The 21,489-nt window shown below is 37.5% G+C and overlaps 1 long non-coding RNA gene across 11 annotated transcripts; it reads right to left on the reverse strand.

The window, feature by feature from the left end:
* Window positions 1–13,961: 13,961 nt before the first annotated feature.
* LOC104220114 (uncharacterized) lies at window positions 13,962–17,006 on the reverse strand. Of its 11 annotated transcripts, XR_011402844.1 has the most exons (5): window positions 16,837–17,002; window positions 16,508–16,652; window positions 15,574–15,698; window positions 14,566–14,647; window positions 13,962–14,223 (listed from the first exon to the last, which is right to left on the reverse strand). It is a non-coding gene; the product is annotated as an uncharacterized lncRNA (long non-coding RNA). The 11 variants fall into 11 exon arrangements; XR_011402842.1 differs by lacking the exon at window positions 14,566–14,647 and having other exon boundaries at window positions 15,574–15,693; XR_011402838.1 differs by lacking the exon at window positions 14,566–14,647 and having other exon boundaries at window positions 16,774–17,002.
* Window positions 17,007–21,489: the final 4,483 nt, after the last annotated feature.

Below are 21,489 nucleotides of genomic sequence, written 5' to 3' on the forward strand. Positions count from 1 at the left end.
CATCGACATTGCCCCAGACCGCATTTCCCTTTCAAACCTGAAGAAGAAACCAAGTGAAAGTTTCAGGGAATATGCCATCAAATGGAGAGAGCAAGCAGCTCGAGTTAAGCCACCCATGGATGACCACGAGCTAATTACTGTCTTCCTTCAAGCGCAAGAGCCAGATTACTTTCAAAACATGGTGTCTGCAGTTGGCAAAACCTTCTCGGAAGCAATCAAAATTGGAGAAATGGTAGAGAATGGTCTTAAGACAGGCAAAATTATAAGTCAAGCAGTTTTTAAAGCCGCAACTCAGGCTGTCCGGGCTGAGTCTGATAATTTTAGCGACACAAATGAGAAAATTGAAGAAATCATGATGACATCAGGGTCGAGAAGAGGTCCTAGGAGAACATCTCGAAGGTATGAGCAGCCTCCTCAGGTTTTCTATGGCTCCCCTGAGTAGTATTATCCACCTCAGAACCCTCAATACCCTATCGCTCCACCTCAGTATGTTGTCCAGCCACCAAAACACCCCAGGAGGCGAGCACTAGCATCACAAAATCTCCAGAAGTCTCCAGAAAATTTTCAGGTGCCCTATAACCCACATCCAAGCCAGTGGTATAAAGGAGAATAAAGGTTGAAAGATAATTTTACACCAATAGGAGAGTCCTATGAAAGCTTATTTGAGAAGTTAAAGAATCATGACATGATTGCACCTATTCCTCCAAATCGTGTGGACCCACGTGCAAGAAGCTTTGACCCTTCTAAAAGGTGTGAATACCATTCCAATGCCCAGGGGCACAATGTTGAAAGCTGTCGGGATTTGAAAAGAGAAATAGAAAGAATGATCCAAGAAGGGCGGATTGTGATCAATAACAGTGACATGGAGCACTCGAACCCTATCGAGAACTTGTTGACAGAGGTTGATGATGTTGAAGCTGGTAATGGTCTTGGCAGTATTGATGCAAAGCTCAGTGGCTAAGATGCCAGTTTTTGATAAAGTGGGAGGTCGCTCCATTCCTTGGTTAGCAAGAGAGAAGCTGTTGGTGGCTTATTTTGTTGTCATTTCTGTTGTCCGGATTATTCTTAGGGTTGTAATCCGAATATTGTCTTGTGTCAAACCTTCTTATCTTTCCATTTTGTCATAGCGGTTTGTTTAGGTTTTGTCCCGTTTTTTTTTTTGGGTTTTGTTCTGGTTTGTTTTGTTTTAACCATTTCACCGGTAGTCTAATGCAAAATTCGGTCTTTTATTATTTCTAATTTTCTTTTGTTTAGTCCTTTTATCATTTTTTCAACGCCGATTCTAGTGACATGACATGCGCACATAGTTTGGGCCTAATCCTAAAAGTTAATCATAAAACCCTAGGAAGGTGATCAGAGCATTTAAAGGAAATAAGAACGGTTTGAGATTATTTGGAGCCCGAGTCATGTGGAACTAGGGCAAGTAAAACACAAATAAAACCGTTAAAAGCAAGATTCGCCAAATTGGCATGAGGGTCATTCATGATAATGAGAGTGTCGCCCAACGGTGCTTTAGAAATGACAAAGGAAAAAGCAAATGTCTAACATAATTGTCAAGTCCAGCACCATTGGAAGAGACTATAAATCTATTGTTTAATTGTGTTGTTTCCACGTGGCATGTTTTGAAGACTGGAATGACGAAGACATTTTGTTCTGCTACCTAAACACTTTATCCTTCGTTAACCCCTTTTGAGCCTTATTTATTTTTCTTTCATACCCCTCATTCGGAATCGGTAACAACAGATTAGAAACACAAAACATGGAAGATAAAAAAAAAAAAAAACAACAAAACGCAAAAAAAAAGAATAAAAGAAAAAAGAGAGAAAGAAAAGGAAAAAAAACGACGAAAAGAAAGGAGAGATGAAAAAAAGAAAAGAAAATGATAACGAAAACAAAAGAAAGTCAAATGAAACAGAGGAATTGGGAACTACGTTTGACCTGATTCCTCAAAGAGGAAACGTAGGCGCTTCACGGCTCGGTCATAGTTTTGAAAAATGAAAAAAAAATCAATTAAGATATCCCCAAACAAGAAACTGGGGCAAAAGTTGCGTTTGTTGTAAATAAATCTAATTCCGAAGGTTGTAACTAATAACCCAAAATTAATGCATTTTTTGAGCCATTAATAGCCTTTTTTTTCTAGCCCTATCCAAAACCCACATTACGGTCCAAAGAAAGACCTTCTGATCAGTCTCCAAAAGATGTCAAGTCAGACAAATGAGAGTCTCACCGGTGAGCATAACATTCTGTTCCACAGCGGAAATGACTCTAATCCCCGGCAGAAAGAGTCATACCGGCAACACTCCAAATCCCCAGCTGGAAAGTGATACAAATGAGAGAGTCTTATTGGTGAAAACCTTCACAGGCACCATAAGGCGATGAAAGCTGAGAGAAAAACCAAAAATGAGAGAGACTTGATAGTAAAAACCCTTCGGGCACTACAAGTCGAATAGGATTGAGAATCAGATGGGGAATCACCAATTGAAGATCTTGAAAGATGATTGACGGTAGAGGATAGGCCACATGCGCATGTCATGACCATTAGAGTCGGTATCTGCATTCGATAGGTTTTTATTTATAGTTTTTTTTGTTAAGGAGTCATTTTTTCCTTTGTCTTTTTATTCTGTTCCCTTTTATCTTTTTCCTTTCATAGAAAAATCCCCAATAGAGTCTGTTTGGTCAGAACAAGTGTGAATTGACTTCAAAATATGCCATCAGCTTTCCAAATATGCAAGATGAGATCTGACTAGTACATCCAAATGGTATAGTCAGCAAGGAACAAGCGCGAGGCCAGTGTCAAGAAAAATATCCCCAGCAAAAGGGAATTGACAAAAGGATTGACGAGTGTCAAGAGGGGTATCCTTGCCAAAACCAAGGTTATAAACCTCAAGGCCAAGGCCCGTGAACAAAGCAAGGAGAGCAGTGAGCATGATTTGGCAAAATCCATACTAGACTAAAAGGTCGGGGAAATGCCAGTTTCCGAGCTATGCCACAAAAGAAGAGGGATATCCCCAGCATAAAGGGATTATCCCCAGCAAATAATATCATCCCTAACAAGTTGTGGAGCGTAGAGCAAGGAAGGAGAAAGGGAAACCATCCCAGTAGGAGTATCACAACCAACCACCACGTTTTAAACTAACAAATTTTGTTTGATTTGAAACAGGTAAAGGAAATGGCATTGATGCCAGAAATGCATGCACAAGGGATATTATCAAACTGGGGCAGAAAATTTTCCTTCCATTTAGAAAATTTTCTGGAAGTCAGGTACCCATTCGGGGAAGAATAAAAGATAACGCCAGTCTCAAGGGAAGTGTTCTTAGAACCAGTGTTTCCCCCAACATAATAAGTCTCAATGGAGGAAGTTGTTCCCCAGCAAAGGGATGAAACTTGAGCTCAGAAAAAGCAAGATGCCAACATCATTCCCAACAGCCTTTCGAAGAGTGAAGCACTAGTTCTGAAGGAATCAAAATCCCCCAGCAGTGTCATCCTCGACAGCGTTATCCCCAGCGGATAACATTTTACCCCCAATAGGTAAGTAAATAATTCCCCAACAGTGTTATCCCCAACAGTTTTGAGGAGTCCAACACAAGTTTGGTGAAAGTCGGTATCCTCAGCGGTTCCTTTCGGGAAAAGGTAAAACGAGTCTTAAGGGAGGTAGTCTTCGAAGGAAGAAGCTATGCAAAAAAAAAAAAGAGAATAAAAAGGAATTAAAAAAAAAGGGGAAACAGTTTGCAGAGGAATGAAACATCCTACTTAAAAGGAAGTAATTTTGGAAGGAGTAAAATAACATATCTACTCAGCAGAGTTATCCTCAGCAGTGTTATCCCCAGCGGATCATCGAGATGTAGAAGCATCCTCGATAGAGTTTCGGGCAACACAGAGTGGGTAAGGAAAAAGGGGGAAAAGTCATCCCCATCAAAATAATCCCCAGCAGTTTCAAGGGAAGACAACACAGGTAAGTAAATAATTCAGGAAGAAGGAAATGGTTCACGCATAAGAGACGCACTTCCTAAGCGAAGATTTCATTAATAGGAGACGCACTTCCTAGTTTGAAATCATTAGAGTTTTACCCGTAGGAGATGCATTTCCTCCTAAATTTAGAGTTTTACCCATAGGAGATGCATTTCCTCCTAAGTTTAGTTTTCACCCATAGGAGATGTATTTCCTCCTAAGTTTAGTTTTACCCATAGGAGATGCATTTCCTCCTAAGTTTGTTTTAGTTTCACCCATAGGAGATGAATTTCCTCCTAAGTTTGTTTTAGTTTCACCCATAGGAGATGCATTTCCTCCTAAGTTTGTTTTACCAATAGGAGAGGCATTTCCTCCTAAGTTTGTTATAAAAATCTTAGCCTGACGAATTTTTCTCCTAAGATAGAGACCTAGTCTGATGAACCTTCTCCTAGGATCAAAATCTTAGTTTGATGAATCTTTCTCCTAAGATACCAAAAAAAAGAGACCTAGTCTTATGAACCTTCTCCTAGGATCAAAATCTTAGTCTGACGAATTTTTCTCCTAAGATAGAGACCTAGTCTGATGAACCTTCTCCTAGGATCAAAATCTTAGTCTGATGAATCTTTCTCCTAAGATACCAAAAAAAAAAGACCTAGTCTGATGAACCTTCTCCTAGGATCAAAATCTTAGTCTGACGAATTTTTCTCCTAAGATAGAGACCTAGTCTGATGAACCTTCTCCTAGGATCAAAATCTTAGTCTGATGAATCTTTCTCCTAAGATACCAAAAAAATAACAAAAAGATCTAGTCTGATGAACATTTTCCTATGATCAAAATCTTAGTCTGATGAATCTTTCTCCTAAGATAACAAAAAAGACCTAGTCTGATGAACCTTCTCCTAGGATCAAAATCTTAGTCTGATGAATCTTTCTCCTAAGATACTAAAAAAAAAACCTAGTCTGACTAATTTTCTCCTAGGATAATTTGAAAAAAAAAGAGTCATTTTTAGTTTTCTTAAGATTATCAATGTTTAGTTTTCCTAAAGCCAGGCGCCCACCTGTATAACGAGAGGAATACATTTCAGTCTTTAAATTTCATGCCAGGCGCCCACCTGTATAACGAGAGGAACACATTTCAGTCTTTAACTTTCATGCCAGGCGCCCACCTGTATAACGAGAGGAATACTTTTCAGTCTTTACATTTCATGTTTCAGGTGCCCACCTGTATAACAAGAAGAATACTTTTTAGTCTTATACTGCAGATTTTGAAAGCAGTAACCCCACCGGAAGGTAGAAGGTTACAACAGGAATTCCCAGCAGGAAACAATAAAATCCCCAGCACCGAAAAGTAGAAGGCTACAACAAAAATCTCCAGCATTCAACCAAGTTATAAATAGCAGAAGCTCGCCTCAAGAATGCGAGTCAACAGTCTAAAATGGTCAACAAAAGCTGGTCACAAAAAACAAAAAACAAAAAAAAACAACAAAAAGAAAAAACAAGAAAAGAAAAAAAAAGAGAAAAAAATGAATCCAAAGTACGGAAGTGGAGAACATATGTGGTCTGCTCAAGAACCAGCACCTACAACTAGCAAGTATCAAGGTTCAAATCCAAAGTCTGTATGAAGCACCATTCAAGACTCAAGACCAAGTTTCAGAAGACTTAAAGATATGAATCCTTGTAACTAGTAGCTGATAGGCTTAGTTAGTCTTTTTCATTTTTCATTTTTGATGTAATGATAGGACCGCGGACCGGAACCTCAACGGAACGGCACCTCAATCGGCTCTTCACCTCGGTACAATATACCATCTCTCATGTCCGAACTACACGTGGCCTGATTCCTTTATAGCCAAGGATATGTAGGCAGCTCAGATACCAGTGTTCGATCACATCCCCTTCCTTTCCTTAGTATAGTCCCTCCAAATAATGGTCGGGTCAAAAACATGTCTAGTCGTTCTTTGTCGGAAAACTCTTCGTGTTTCCAGTCAAAGAGGGGCAGTTGTAGACACGTGATTTTTGACCCTCCCCGAAAATTTTCACATTTTTAGCGTGAATATGTGAAATTGGGTCTAATATAGCTATTTTAACTATTTTACTTTATTTCATCGCAAAAGAAAAATTACAAAAAATATATATATGAATTTTAGTTTATGTATTTATCATAAACTTGAAAAAATACAAAAAAACTGTACCTTAATTTTGTACTTTATATAATTTCGAAAATTACCAAAAAATATAGTTCTATTAATGTTTTGTGGTCATTTTAATTTTTTGAAAAAATACAAAAATATTACTTTATATTTTATCTTTATATAAAAATGAAAATTACAAAAAAATAGTTTTATTAATATTTTGTAGCTATTTTAATCTTGAAAAATATTAAAAAAGGATATAGCTTTGTTTTAAAAATTAGTCTTATTTTGGTAGTTATTTTGCTTACATAGGATCAGTTGAGCAACGTCGTGTTCTTATTCTCGGGTCCGGGCAAAAGAATAATATTCGGGTTCAAACTACCCATTTTTAGGCCTAATTTTCGGACCTAGCCCACAATAATCCGAGTCCACCACACATGGGGGACACGCGTGGGGAACACGGACGGAACACCGTACACGGGGAACCCCACCGCGCATGGGGGACACAAACCTTGGACCCCTACACACGTGGGGTCCATTTTTCTTGGCAAGAGCTACAAAATACACGGACAAAGACTTGGGACTTAGACAGATTTTTGGAGGGGAAAACCTGGGCACTATTCATCTTCTTCTTCCTCAAAGAAGAAGAAGAAAACCCTAGCAGCCCTACCCCAAAACCACCCTCGCACCCCCAGCAACGAACCAAACACCACCTCCATCGACACCACCCAAACCAGTCGCACCTCCCCCTGACGCCGGAACCACCACCTCCCCACTAAACTCCCTCACGTCCAAACAACACCACCAAACAGACCCAACCACCCGTCAAGCAGCAGCTATTGCTGCTGTATCGTCCAGCAACCACCCGTCAAGCAGCAGCTATCGCTGTTGCGTCATCCCGCCTCATCGTCCCGTTTCCACGTCCAGCGCACAGTAAATCCGTCACTGCCCGTCACCCTCACGTCCAAAAAAACCACCAGCTCCCTCCACCTCGTCTAGCTCCTGCTCGTCGTCACTGCCCGTCGAACCCACGTCCAGACGCCATAACCATTTTCATCACCTCCTTCGTCGTTGAGCAGCTGTGGATGCGTTTCTTCTCCTTCCCAAGCCCAGCTGTTGCTGCGTTTCTTCTTCTTCCCCAACAGAAACGTGGTATCCTTCCCCATCTCCATGTCCAGCACAGTAGCTTCCGTTCAGCCCCCCCTCACGTTCAAAGGACTACACGAAAAAACCAGTAGCAGTCATCACCTTCTTCTTCGTCCGTTCGCGTTCGAGCTAAGGGCGCGAGCTGTTCCGTTTGAGCTTTGATGACTGTTTCTATGGGTTCCCGTTCGAGGTTACCCGTTGAGATCGATGTTGAGGGCTGGTCCATGGCTCTATCCATTTCTGTTTGTTCAAACCTCAATGTATTAGATAAAGAAACGTTACGTTGAATGTTCAAAGATGCAATATAGAAATTTGTATGGTAATTTTCCGCTTATGTTTCACAGTATGCATTTTGGTTCATCTTGGTGTTATGTTATTCTTGTTTATTTGATGTCATTTGATTAAGTCGTATTAGGTGTTCTATGACATAGTTGACGTTAATTTGTTCGTCCCTTCATTTTCTTAGTTCATTTGGACAAAATTAGTATTAGTACCTGTTGTTACTCAGCCCAAAACACTCATTCGCTTAACTTCTTTTGTTAAACTTTTGACAAGTTATGAGATTTTAGTTGTAAGTGGCTGTAAGGTTTAGTATTGTTAAATGCATAAAAATGGAATCCTTTTAAAAATAAATAAATAAATAAAACGAGACGAGCTTCGCCAAATAAAAGATGTACAGATTACGGAGCCCTCACAAAATATATGTATTAAATACTTAGATTCCGGGACGGGCCGTTTAGCAAATTTCACGGCCCTACCCAAAATAATAATGCGCTAGTTGCTTTAGCCGCGCCTTTAACAATTTATTCTCCCTAACTCGGGTGCACATTTATGTGACCCAAATCCAAATCTCAACGGAGTCGAAATGTGTCTCTAATCACGGGTACATTGATGGTGGCGCGGTCTGAGATGCATTTCCATGACGTTGCAAATTTCTTTTAAAAATAATGAATGAGACGAGCCTCGACCAACAAAAATGCACGAGCTGCGGGGCCCTCTAAATGTATATATTAAAATACTTAGAATTCGGGACATGCCGTTTAGCGAATTTCACGGCCTTTCCCAAAATAACAATATGCTAGTTGCTTTAGGTGCGTATTTAATAATGTTATCTTCCTAAACTCAGGTGCACATTTATGTGACCTAAATCCCAATCTCAACAGAGTTGAAACGTAGCTCTAACCACGGGTACATTGATTATAACGTGGTTCGAGGTGTGTTTTCCACGATGTTGCAATTCTTGATAAAAATAACATTATATGATAAAATCGGTTAAAAGATAAAATTGGCACATAAGTTCATATTTGTATAAAATCAGATAATCAAGCCGAATATAACAGTTGAGCGACCGTTCTAGAACCACGGAACTCGGGAATGCCTAACACCTTCTCCCGGTTAATTATTCCTTATCCGGATTTCTGGTACGCAGACTGTAATATGGAGTCATTCTTTTCCTCGATTCGGGATTAAAATTGGTGACTTGGGACACCCTAAACCTCCCAAGTGGCGACTCTAAAATAAATAAACAAATCCCGTTTCAATTGTCCTTTAATTGGAAAAAACTCCTTTGTACCCTCTCGGGTGCGGAAAAAGGAGGTGTGACACCGAGGACCTTGGGATAATTTCGGATGGTTATCGGAGAGTTTGGAAATTTGGGAATGTAGTTGAAGCTGCTGGTTCTGTGATAACTGCACCTTCGGAGTGGGGACCGCAGATGAGAGACCGCAGAAGAGAAGAGAAGGAACCGCAGGTGTGGAAGGTGAAGCGCACATGCGAGACCGTAGGTGTGGTAGGGTGACTGCAGAAGCGGTTCTGGTGGATTAAGTGGAAGTCGCAGATGCGGTGGTCTGGACAGAAAAAGCGGTCCGCAGATGGCTGCAGGTGCGAGATGCTTGGGCAAAAAGTATATAAGGTGGACTTCGCGAAATTTGGGTTATTTTCCACCATTCCTATTCGGACATGAAGCTTTTTGGAGGGTTTTGAAGAGGGAATCAGGGGGGTTTTCATTGAGGTAAGTTTCTTGAACCTAAAACTAGATTCTATGGTGATTTTCAGTTGATTAAGCATGAAATTTGTAGGAATTAAGGGTGAAAATTGAGAAATTAGGGCTTGAAATTGGAGAGTTTAAATTGGTGATTTGAGGGTCCATTTGAGATCCGATTTTGATGTTCTTGGTATGTATAGACTCGTGGGAGGATAAAGATTCTAGATTATCAAATTCCAAGACGTGGGCCCGGGGGTCGGGTTTGGCCAATTTCGGTATTTTTGAATTAATTTGATATTTTTCGTATGGGTTTCAGTCCTTTAGTATATATTGATGATAATATACTGATTTTGGTTAGATTCGGGGCATTTAGAGTCCGAATCAAGAGGCAAGGGCGTTGCAGGCTAGAGTTTTGGCTTGTCTTAAGGTAAGTAACGCTTCCAAACTTAGTTCTGAGGATCCGAAACTCCAAACTATGTGTACTATGATTACTATTGAGGTGATACAAATGCCAAGTGACGGGCGTGTGGGTGTACACCGTGAGTATTGCGGCCCGGGTCATTCCATGGCACTGGTTAGTGACTCTTTCTTGCGGATATTTGTGTTGTGATTATGTGACTAAGTTAATGAGCTGTAAATCATGCTAATTATCATGTTAAGGCTTCACGCCAATACTGTTGAGACTCGAGGGGTCGTTTCTTGCTGTCATATCATTAGCTTCATTGCTATTCTGTACTCAGTCATGTTCATGCATATTATACCATGTCTTAGTCTCAATTATTGTTATTTGGCACATCATATCATTGTTTCGGGCTAGTATCATGACATTTTGAGCCCGTGTGTTAGACTGGAGAGTGATGACTGAGTGAGGCCGAGAGCCTGATATTGAGTGATAGTATGGGATCGGGTTGCACATCGCAGCGAGATATTGATTATGCGTTTGTTGGCTTACTATAGCGCTTGGGCTGAAAGGAGCCCCTCTGGAGTATTTACACCCCCAGTGAGTGCAGTTGATGATATTGAGGGATGGATCTTCCCTGGACATGGATCTTGTCTGAAGTATTTATACCTGGAGATGGATCTTCTCCATAGGGCTGGAATGGCCTTCTTCGGTACTGGATGACTGCGGTCAGTGATGTGTATACATTCCAGGATGGATCTTCCCTGGTCCGGATGGCCATATACAGTACCGAGTGGTTGAGCACTTATGATTGAAGGTACACGAAACATTGTTCATGCTATATGTGCATTGGTACATAAGGATTCCTGAGCTTTATACTCCGTACTGTTCAGATTGTATTTGTTTACTACTGAGTTTTTACTTGAACTGCAAGCGTGTCTACTTTTCTGTACAGTTTAATTGTATTACCTATTGAGGTTTGGTTCATCACTACCTGCCAGTCCATAGTTTGGACTTGTTACTTACTGAGTTATTTTACTCACATTACCCCATGTACCTTGTGTGCAGATCCAGGTATCTCAGGCACGGTAGCGGCTGTTGACTATTCCAGTTGCGGACTTCACGGAGATAGCGAGATAGCTGCCTGGCGATCGTAGTTCTGCTTTTTCTTCTTCTCTATCTTCTTATTAGTACATCATTGCTATTTTCAGACTATTTGGTCTTGTCTTATTTCGGAATTATTGTAGCATGGCTCATGGCTTAGTGACACCCGAGGCCGGGCTTGTATTTTTCGCTTTGTTTGATTTTAACTTTATATCTTTATCGAATTTCAGTTGAAAAATAGTTTTTCTTACAGTTTTAAATGAGATATGGATTTAATTGTGGATGTATCGGCTAGTCTAGTTTCACGATTGGCGCCATCACGACCGGGTCGGTTTGGGGTCGTGACAAGACTCTTGAATTTTTGTTATACCCAAAAACTTTTCTAACCTCACAACCTTAGAGACAGAGGATTAATCAGAATTTCGTACCTCTGGTTTTGATAAAGTCTATCCGATTAACTTTACGACAGGGAAATAAGGCATCCGACCTTTAGCCATTTGACTAGATGGCTTTATAAGAAAGGACCCTTATGTTTATGGTGCTTATGAAGAGGACGTCTCATGTTCATCCGGGCACAATTATTTGGATTTGTAATCCTTATTTGCTTTTAAGTGTGAGTAAATTTTAAGAATAATCAGATATATACGAGAATGTTTTAAAAGGTGCAAGTTTTACTTGATTTCATTCCTTAAATGTACACAAGGGTTTATAAATTTGAATGTAAGACAATTTATAGGAAATGAACAAAAATACCTTGCATGAGAATTGTGGTCGACCTGACATTTATTGGGTCCAATCGGTTTTTGATTCTGATTCCTTCTAATTTTTTTCACAAGGCTGATCTAGCAGTCCCTAGTCCTTTATCTGGAAGTCCCCAGTCTTTTTTTATTTATTCCGGAGCCAGCTCGGGCTATCTCCAATATACTGTAAGGATTGTTCCTAACCATATTTAGATATTTTCGGTACTTATTATTGCGGTTTCTGCTGCTCTGATACAACATTCCCCAACATTCGTAGACATTACTAGTTAGTTTTGGGTGACTCACTGCGAAAACGTCCCTGTCTCCTGTCAGTCTGTGATCGCAATCGGTATTGTTCAAACCTGTGTTTGGAATGCCTCTAATCAAAGTTCAGTTAACTTTGCTTCCGGTTTGTAGAAGATGTCGATTTAATTATCTGATCATCTTCTATATGAATCTTTGACTCATACTTGTTATGAACATCTGCCCACATTGTTGCCTGATATTCCAACAAACCCTCCTTCAAACTTTTTAAGGCATCAAACTTTAGGGATTGATACCCTTGGAGAACTCTTCCGCTGCTCATTCATACAGTGCTGCCAGCAATAACATTCTCTCTTTTTGGAACCAGATCACAAACTCTCATAGCAACTCTGGATCTCCTCGAGCGATTCTAAAAATTTCTGCTTTTCTAGCTTAAACTTTTCTTGCTCCGGCGTGAGTTTTGATGAAAGAATATGCAAGCATTTCAAAAGAATCAATTGAGTGTTCAGGTAAAAGTGAGTACCATGTTAAATCCCCTTTTGTTAGAGTTTCACCGAATTTCTTCAGCAAGACAGATTCGGTCTCGTGCGGTGCCAAATCACTTCCCTTTACATTCGTAGTGTAAGTTGTTGTATGCTATTATGGATATGATGTTCCTTCATACTTTGTAATATCGGGCATCTTGAATCTCTTCAGAATCAATTTCGGGGTCGCACTTGGTTTCAACGGCAACTGCGCATAATTTTTTTGAATCCGGCCCCTTCAGTACTAGTGGTGCTCCTGGGATTTGATCCATCCGGGAATGTAATTCTTTAGCATTTTGATCCATTCGATCACTTATTTCCCTCATGAATTTCATGAGTTAGGTTTTAAAAGGATCATTAGCATTGTTGTCGTCCCGGATCCACTACCTGCACCACCTGCTTCATTTTTATTAAATCCAAATTCCTCCCTTGAAGTGATGTTTCATGTTCTTTGTGTTGTTTGAATTTCAGTCACACCATGAGAGACTCGAACTCCTCCATTGGAGTTATTGGAAGCACTCGAAAGTATTTGATTCAACTCCGCCATTACTTGATCTTGTCTTGAGAGATGATTCATGATTTTCCTTTGTTGCGCCCACAAAACTTTGACCACTTCAACAGCATGGTCATCGTCCATATCATTAGGAGTTGGACTTCTTACATGCCGAGGATTTCATTCTTCGCAAACCGGAGTTGTCTCATCTCCTTCATTACGAGTTCCGATGGTTGGATCATCACATTGGAACATATCTTCACGCTCAGTGTTTGTTCCAACATTTAGAGAGTTATTCACGTCGTTACCTGCGATATCGGATTTATGCTTACAAGAGAAAAGTTTCAAAGTAAGTTAGTAAAAGATTACCAGATCAAAATAACACCACAATTTTCTATGCCTCACGGTGGGCAACAAATTGTTTACCCGTAAAAAGATACATTGAATTTGTAACGTAGTTTATAGAAACATAGATTAAATTAATAAAATAAGGTAATAAAGAACAAAGCGATTAAAATAAGGAGAATTAAAGAAAAGATAAGACTAAGCTTCAGAATGTTTCCGTAGGGATCAAGAATAATTAAAAAATCTCGGGCCACTTCTATAAAACTTAAAAGAATGAGAGAGAATATTATTCTTTTGCTCTTAGCATTTCTTGATATCTAACAATAGAATGAAAGCCTATATTTTATACTAGAGCTATGAGCTATATGATCTACAAATTATGCTCCTTAATTACTAATATTAATGCTACAATAAAAGGTAATTAAAAAGTAATAAATAATTATAATAAAAAGTAATAAAGTCTAATAAAGGTTAATAGAGGAGTCTTCTATAACGTTTCTGTAACGATCATATCTTGAATTGCTTCTTATCTAATCATATGTTCGTATCCGATGTTACCAATATGATTGAATCATTGCCGACTGGTCGTGCTTGACATGTTGACATTATCACAACAAAGAAAAGGTTTACATTAGAGTTTCCTAGTCTGCGGACACGTTGACGAATAATTCGTCGTCACTTAATTAAGCCACGTTCCTTATCTCTTTGTAATATGTGATTGATATTCGGTGATGTGTATGTACTAGGAATACAATTATAGAAACGTGATCTATTATTAACATACTAGGTGGTGACTGCCCGTGCCAGCACGGGCCCAACAATTCAGACCTGCAGATGCATAATAAAAACTCCAGAAAACATAATTTGGCTGATAGAAAAAGCATGTACTTCAACAGATGCATCGTTCCAAGGATCAATACCTGTGAAAATGCAAGTTTACGACTTGGAACAAGTGTTTACATTTAAATCTATATCTTGTCTTGATGTATAAAGTTATCATTTGATAATTCCTACAATAATGAAGTACAAAAATGACCAAAAAATGACAAAGGGGCACTTGTTCTCGCGAGTTTCCCGCCAAGCATAGCGTAGTTTGCTATCCTTCTGTGTCAACAATTTCTCCTTGTCTTGTGAGAAACGAAGTTACCTGTCAAGTAAAGGATAAACTACATGGTAAATTAAATTTTTGTCACATAACAAATTTTGAATCCAGGAAAGTTCTCTACAGTAGCAAAAATCATAGACAGGTCAAGTCAGCAACTCAAAAAGGTCTCATCTCTATCTAGGCTAATGCTTGAGAAATGGATACAATTACGGATAGAAGAAATTAATGACAGCTTGTCAGAAGGGAGGCTCCAAACCTTCTTATGAAAAATCCATGTGTGTTCAATGAAGAACTATACATAAGAGAGTAGCATGGCATGGTCAACATGTCTAATAAATAGCTATGTACTGAAATATTTGACACAAGTTAAGATTAAGGTAATACCTTTTTAGGTTGTTTCACACTATAGTAAGCCGCTTTTTTTATTGTTTATATCATTCTGTTTTCTTGAGGAAGCCTTGAACCACTGAATTTTGAAGTATGACATGAGCAAAGAAAAGGAACAAAGATGAACCATCAATATTTTGATGGAGAGCTTAGCAAGAAATAAATATTAAAAACACCAATGCTTACAATAGAACACTTTAGATAGAGAAGAAAGCTGAGAAGTTTGATCAAATTATATTATCAATGTTTAAGAAACCAAAAGAAGTTCAAGCTTATAAAATTCTATTACCAAGGAAGTACCATAACAGAGTTATCGAGCTAAAAGCATAGCAACAACACCGACAACCCAGTGAGTTCCCACGAATGGGGTCTGGGGAGGGTAGAGTGTACGCAAACATTACCCCTACCCCGGAGAGTAGAGAGGCTATCTCTTCACTAATACCAATCTCAGAAAATCAGTAATAGTTTTCTTCTTTTGCTATTAGTGGTTTTTTTTACAAATGAGTTTAAAGTTATGTACAGAACATCGGTAAATACAGATGTGTTAATTCCATTTGTACATTTTTAACTTTTCTACATCGATACAATTGCTTTCGAATTCTCTCAGTATAACACTTCAATATTTTTAAGAACCCAGCAATCAAGGTGGACGAAGTTGAGCTAATATGAAAATTTTAGGTCCAGCAAAGCCAACACAAAGAGCGCAAAAATCAGCTTGCCGCGTAAGCCAAAAAGGCGAACAAGCAATCGAATTATTTTCTGTTTTGTCTTGGTGGAACTAATCACCTTAAATTGATTAAAATCAAGAATTGCAGCTCAAAATAGCGGTTGGTAGTTATAAAGCTTATGACCGCTAACTGGTTTACACTGTTGGAGATAAAAAAGGAGCAGACTTGCATGAATCAATGTTAGTAATTTCAACAGTTCTGACAGCGTTCTAAAATTTTCAACTAAATTAAAAATTGGGAGTTATTTACCAAAAGAACATGAAATAAAGGAACATACCAAAATAGATAACTGTCTTGGCTTTATAAAGTAATTGAAGCACAATAATCTAGCAGGCTTCTTCCCCGCGACTCTGACAAGACATTGCTCCAGTTGAGCCCCTGCCACAAATGTTGTCTTCTAAGCTACCCAAAAGATTTTGAAACAACAAACCAAGTCAGCTCTGAGTAGTTCCAATCTCCAATGACTAATCTCAATTACATGGAGTATCATTGACAGTCACAAGACTACTTGTCTCATAATGGCAAAGCACAATAAAGTTCTAAATGGTATATAAACACATAAATTAAAAAGGAAATAACAAGTAATATTTTCTGTTAAGGTGTTCATTAGTAATAAGAATATATTATTGCACTGTTGTTTTATAATCTTATTAGTAATAATTCCCCGATCTAACAACCGTAGAAGAATAATATGTCGTAATAACAGTCTAACGAAAATGGATTAACAACTAATGACTCCTTCATTCAACTTCAAAAAATTGAAGTCAAAAGGAAAAGGTAAAAACAGAAAAACTTAAGCATATCAAATATGAACTTAATCTTTTGCAAGTAAATAATGTAGTGGTTATATTAGAGAACTAAAAGTAATACAAATGGGTAAAAGGAACTATTCTTTGGACAAATTAGTGACTGCTAAAAAAATGGCTCTTTAAATTCTTCGTTTATATATCTGCAACATATAGTTGACTAACATTGATAATAAGGAAAACGATAAAACCTATTATAATAAAACTCATCTAACTTGTTGGAAAATATACATCAATATTAACTTTTTCCGAATTTCATAACTTCATCCACAAAAAATAACAGGTGAAAGTCACAAAGGATTTCAATCAGATTGATTTTTTTTTCCTACAATTAGAGTTGAGCACAAGTAATGTTCCCAAAAATAACTGAGTGCCGGAGAAGAATTGATGAAGACATCAACTGACCTGATAACATATGGAGATTTAGATAATTTTCGAGTTAGGGTCTTGATGGATGGAATTGGGGAATTTTATTGGGGGTCTTTTCTGGATAAATTATGAATTGACTGCAAGACTTCACACCAACACATGAAGAAAGTAATTGTCTGATCTACAAATAGAATACAACATGCACATAATAAATTTTCAAAACCATAATATAAAATTCTTAAATTAAAGTAAGAGAAAACAAGAAATACTCCTATTAAATAACGGATGAAAAGAGATGTTACAATGGAAGAAGGTCGGGCGGAATTTCTAGGAGAGGGAGAGGAGATGTCTTAATAAAAACTTACAATGACATATAAAAAGTTGCCACATATCTGCAATGGCATATAGAAAGTAATTAGTGAAATCAAACGCTGAAGAGAAAGAATAATGGAAGAATAATGCAAGAGAGTTGAGATCGAACAAACACTGTGAGAGAGGAACTGTGTAATACAACTATGTGTTGGCAGGAAATAAAGCCACGTACATCAGTGGCTGCCAGATTTTTAGAAAGGCAATGTATACTAATTTAAATGATTAAAATGCCCCCAACTAAAATTGTAATGACTAAAAACAGACAGGTCGAAACCCAAGCTCTTCTGTAATATAGATAACTAGACATTTGAATAAAAATTTAGACCATTTCTTCTCCTATATATATATATAAGACGTAGAGATAAAATTATTGGGCAAGAGACAAGAACGCTCAAACTATTACAGCTTATTTATATAAGCATTTCAACTTTTCCCTTTCTTTATATTTCTTTTTATAGCTTTACTCAACTGTTTGAAGAAACACCAGAGCGTCAGTAGTTGCCATAGTGACGATTATCACACATCGAAATGCATATAAGAAATTTGAGGTTTTATTTTTTTATGAAAAAAATTAACTTTAATATAAAAGTGTTAAATTAAATGGATACCATGTTCGTGAAACTCTCTATGACTGTTAGAGAATAGCTTCTTTGCCAACTTTATACATTTAGGCCTTTTTTAAGAAGTGACAAAGTAAATTTGAAGTATAAATGACTTTGTTCTATCTTGAAGAGGAACTTACTTGTTATCCCTTAATATAAAAAAATACTAGCGATTAGTTACGCCTCAAATTAACCTTGCAGTGTACTATATTCTATTTTATCTAACATCACTTAGCCATTTCATGCTACAATATTTTATTTTGTAGATAGAGTTTTTATCGGCCGGCGCCAACCTATATATGGATCAGTTATAGCAGATTCAAATTGGAAAGCAGGAAGAAGAGTCAAGTTCTGCGAAGGCGGGCAAGAGGAACGATCATTTAAAAAGTGGAGGGGTTTTCTTGACTTGTGGGTGACTGTCTCTAATAGAAAAAGTGGCAGCAAAAACATAGTGGAAGGTCTTACTGGCTATGCTCGCCCTAGTGAGCTCTTTATGGGCCCTTCTGGTTGCGGCAAATCTACACTTCTTGATGCTTTAGCTGGTAAATATTCTTGAATATATAATCGAACTTTTATGTCACTTGGCAAAAAGAGGTGTTTATTCGAGCCGTGAAAATAGCGCAATTAATGCTTGTATTAAGTTAGGTTATCAACATTATACCACTTGAGATACGGCTCTTCTTCGGACCCTGCGTGAACAGGAATACTTTGTGCACCCTTATCTGATAGTTGCTAATCAACTTCAAGTGTCCGTCTATCTATTTCACCAAGAATTACTTATCTCCAAACATAGCAAAGGTAAAGAGGGGATATCATATTATTGAGATTAACTCATACTAGCTAGTGTATAATTTTTATATTTGATTTATTATAACGAATCATTTATTTTATTTTTCAGCAGGTGACTAATTCTACTTATTGAACTGTACCCATCTTCTAAGTGACTTGATATATAGGGTGTGTTTGGTATGAAGGAAAACATTTTCCGGAAAATGTTTTTTAATTTTTTTATGTTTGGTTGGCTTAAATATTTTGGAAAACATTTTCCTTATCAATTTATTTTCCTTCAATTGTAGGAAAATGTTTTCCTTATCAAGAGAAGGGAAAACATTTTCCAAAGCTCCTTCTCAACCTTCCCCACCCTCACCAACACACCACACCCCCTCTCCAAAAAAGGTTTTTTATTTTTTTTTCAAATTTCAGTTTTTCCGTTACCACCCACCCTACTACCCCTCCATTCCCTCCCCCCCGCAAATTTTTTAAAAAAAAAAATTTTTACCTTAATTTTTCTTTTTTTTTTTTGCAATTTCAAATTTCTGTTTTTTTTTTCATTTTTCTGCACCACTCACCTCCCTCCCCCTCCCCGCACCCTCAAAAAAAAATTTACTCTTTTTTTTGTAATTTAAATTTCTGTTTTTTTTTTCGCTTCACTGCCCTACCCCTCCCCCTAGCCCCGCCCCTGCGCCCCTCTCCCGAAAAAAAAAATTTAAAATATATTTTTCAGTTTTAATTTTATTATTTATCGGTTTAAAGGCTCAAAATTTTACAAGTTCCAAAATTATGAGTTTGGAGGTTTATGTGTTTGGAAGTTTACGGGTTTAGAAATTATAAGGTTTACGCATTCGAAATTCCGCGATTTTGAAAGTATAGCGGTTCAAAAGTTTATGAAATTTATGGGTCTGGAAGGTTGTTGGTTTGAAAGTTTATGATTGCATGTTTATTATATCTAAATTATTTATGAATACTCTTGAGAAGTCATTTTTCTTAATTTGCATACCAAACACCGAAAAATAAATAAAATTACTACTTATTTTCCAAGAAAATATTTTCTTGGAAAACATTTTCCACGGAAAACATTTGCCGTTATACCAAACACACCCTCTTTTTACTTAGTTACAATATAGAAGTTAAATTCTACATTAAATTGCTCTGCTAGTTTTTTTTTTTTCAAATATGATTAATCGCTTGTGGCTACCTCTCAGGGCGACTAGATTTCAGCACGTGACAAAGCGGGGATATTCTGATCAACGGTCACAAACAAGAACTTTCTTATGGAACATCTGTAAGAAAATATTCATCTGAATTTTGCATGGCCTGCATCACTATTTTTTTTTTTTAATGCAGTGATTAAAATCTCTTTTACTTCTCCATTAGTAGAGTATTACTCGTTTCCTGGTAAAGACAGAAAAGAAAAATGTTACTGTATCAGTTTGGATGTCAAATGCTATAAAAGAATTTAACGGTCTATTCGGACAATATTTGGTCGAAGTTGAGCAAATGAGTATTTAAAATTAAAGTTGTGAAGTATTTGAAGTTCAATATTATCTGGGCATGAACTCACTTGAAAAGAAAAGGGTTAAAATATTATGAGTTAAAATCAATATTTAACTATAAATACTTTTTAAATCAGTTTTTTTAATTTCAAATTCTCTATTTCAAGGTAAAGTCAAAATAATTGGAAAAAACTTATAGAACAAACATTGATTTGTAAATAATATATATATATATATATATATATATAATATACTGTATATGCCTAAATGGCTACTCTAAGTATATATATGCCTAAATGGCTACTCTATTGGAGTACTGTATTATTTAAATACTATCTTTAATAATAAGCTATCTTATTATAATTCAATAAGCTATCTTTATGAGCTATATATGCCTAAATAATAATAAGCTATCTTTATGATCTCTTGAATTATGAGGACTTGTTCGTCTTTTTGTGCTGATCCCAAATAAACCCCTCCTCTTTGTTAGTTCCATTTACAAAAAGAAGTTCTCTCAATTTCAATCTCCACTTATATGTTTCTCCAGCGAAATCCTCCGCCTCCTTTTCTCTCTATCATTTCATGTTCTTTCTCTCGTGCTAGCCATTTGCACCACCGCCGTCGTCCGGCGCAACTCCGTTCGAACCACTACGTCGGCTTCATTTCGAATCAGTAGCGGAAACCCAAACTAGCTATGGAATTTTTTTTAAAAAAATAAAATCTATTGGCTCTCACTTGTCGATTAGCATTACTTAACAACTATTTACAACACAATATGCTAATGCTCTTTATCCTGAAAAATCAGGCATACGTGACTCAAGATGAAACTCTGCTGGCACGGGATTAACCCTCGAGTCAGGAAAAAAATCATTCAATTTTTTATAGCTAACATTCGCTTGGCCCCATCTTGATATGACAGGTATCCACTGGAGACTACCACCCACAAGCTAAGCATGGACCCAAAATTCCACTTGATTAAGCAGAAGAGGAGACCCCAGTCCGAGATCAAACATGCTTTCATCAAAGGTATCTAAACTCCTTAAAATAGGGTCCATTCGGGAGGTGAAATACCCAAAATGGTTAGCAAACGTAGTTGTAGTCCCTAAAAAGGGGAACAAATTAAGAATGTGTGGACTATAAGGATTTGAATAAGGCATGTCCCAAGGACTCTTCCCCTTTGCCCAACATCGATCGCATGATCGATGTGTTGGGAATAAACCCCGTAAAAATAATATTCACGGTATTAGTGAGAAACGCGGAACACTAAGTTATGGTTAAATCAACAAGAATAGAAATGCACCAATAATGACACCAAGATTTTACGTGGAAACCCTTCTGAATAAGGGAAAAAACCACGGCCAAGAAGAGCAACTGATATCACTATAGCGAGAATTTTACACTGTTAGTAACGAGTACGAATACTCCTAAGACTACTACACCCTCAAAAGAAAAAAATACTCTTTTGCTTTTTCACCTCACTACAATATCTCTCACACTTTATTTTTCTTCACAAACTATTTTCTTATAGTTTATGGAATATCTTGCTCTCTATCTTTCACTCTTTGTTGGTGTGTAGAAATGAGAGTTAAGGCTCTCCTTTTATAGCCAAAACCTCACTCTCTAAAGCCTACAATATTTGACAATTTACACACCCTTTTCACAATTTCAACAAGGTTGGCTACCAAACCAAACCAAGTCAATAAAATTGGCTACCAAATTATACTAATTCAACAAGGTTGACTACCACACCAAACCAAGTCAACAAAATTGG

Source organism: Nicotiana sylvestris, chromosome 1, assembly GCF_000393655.2.
Source record: "Nicotiana sylvestris chromosome 1, ASM39365v2, whole genome shotgun sequence".
NCBI classification, from domain to species: domain Eukaryota; kingdom Viridiplantae; phylum Streptophyta; class Magnoliopsida; order Solanales; family Solanaceae; genus Nicotiana; species Nicotiana sylvestris.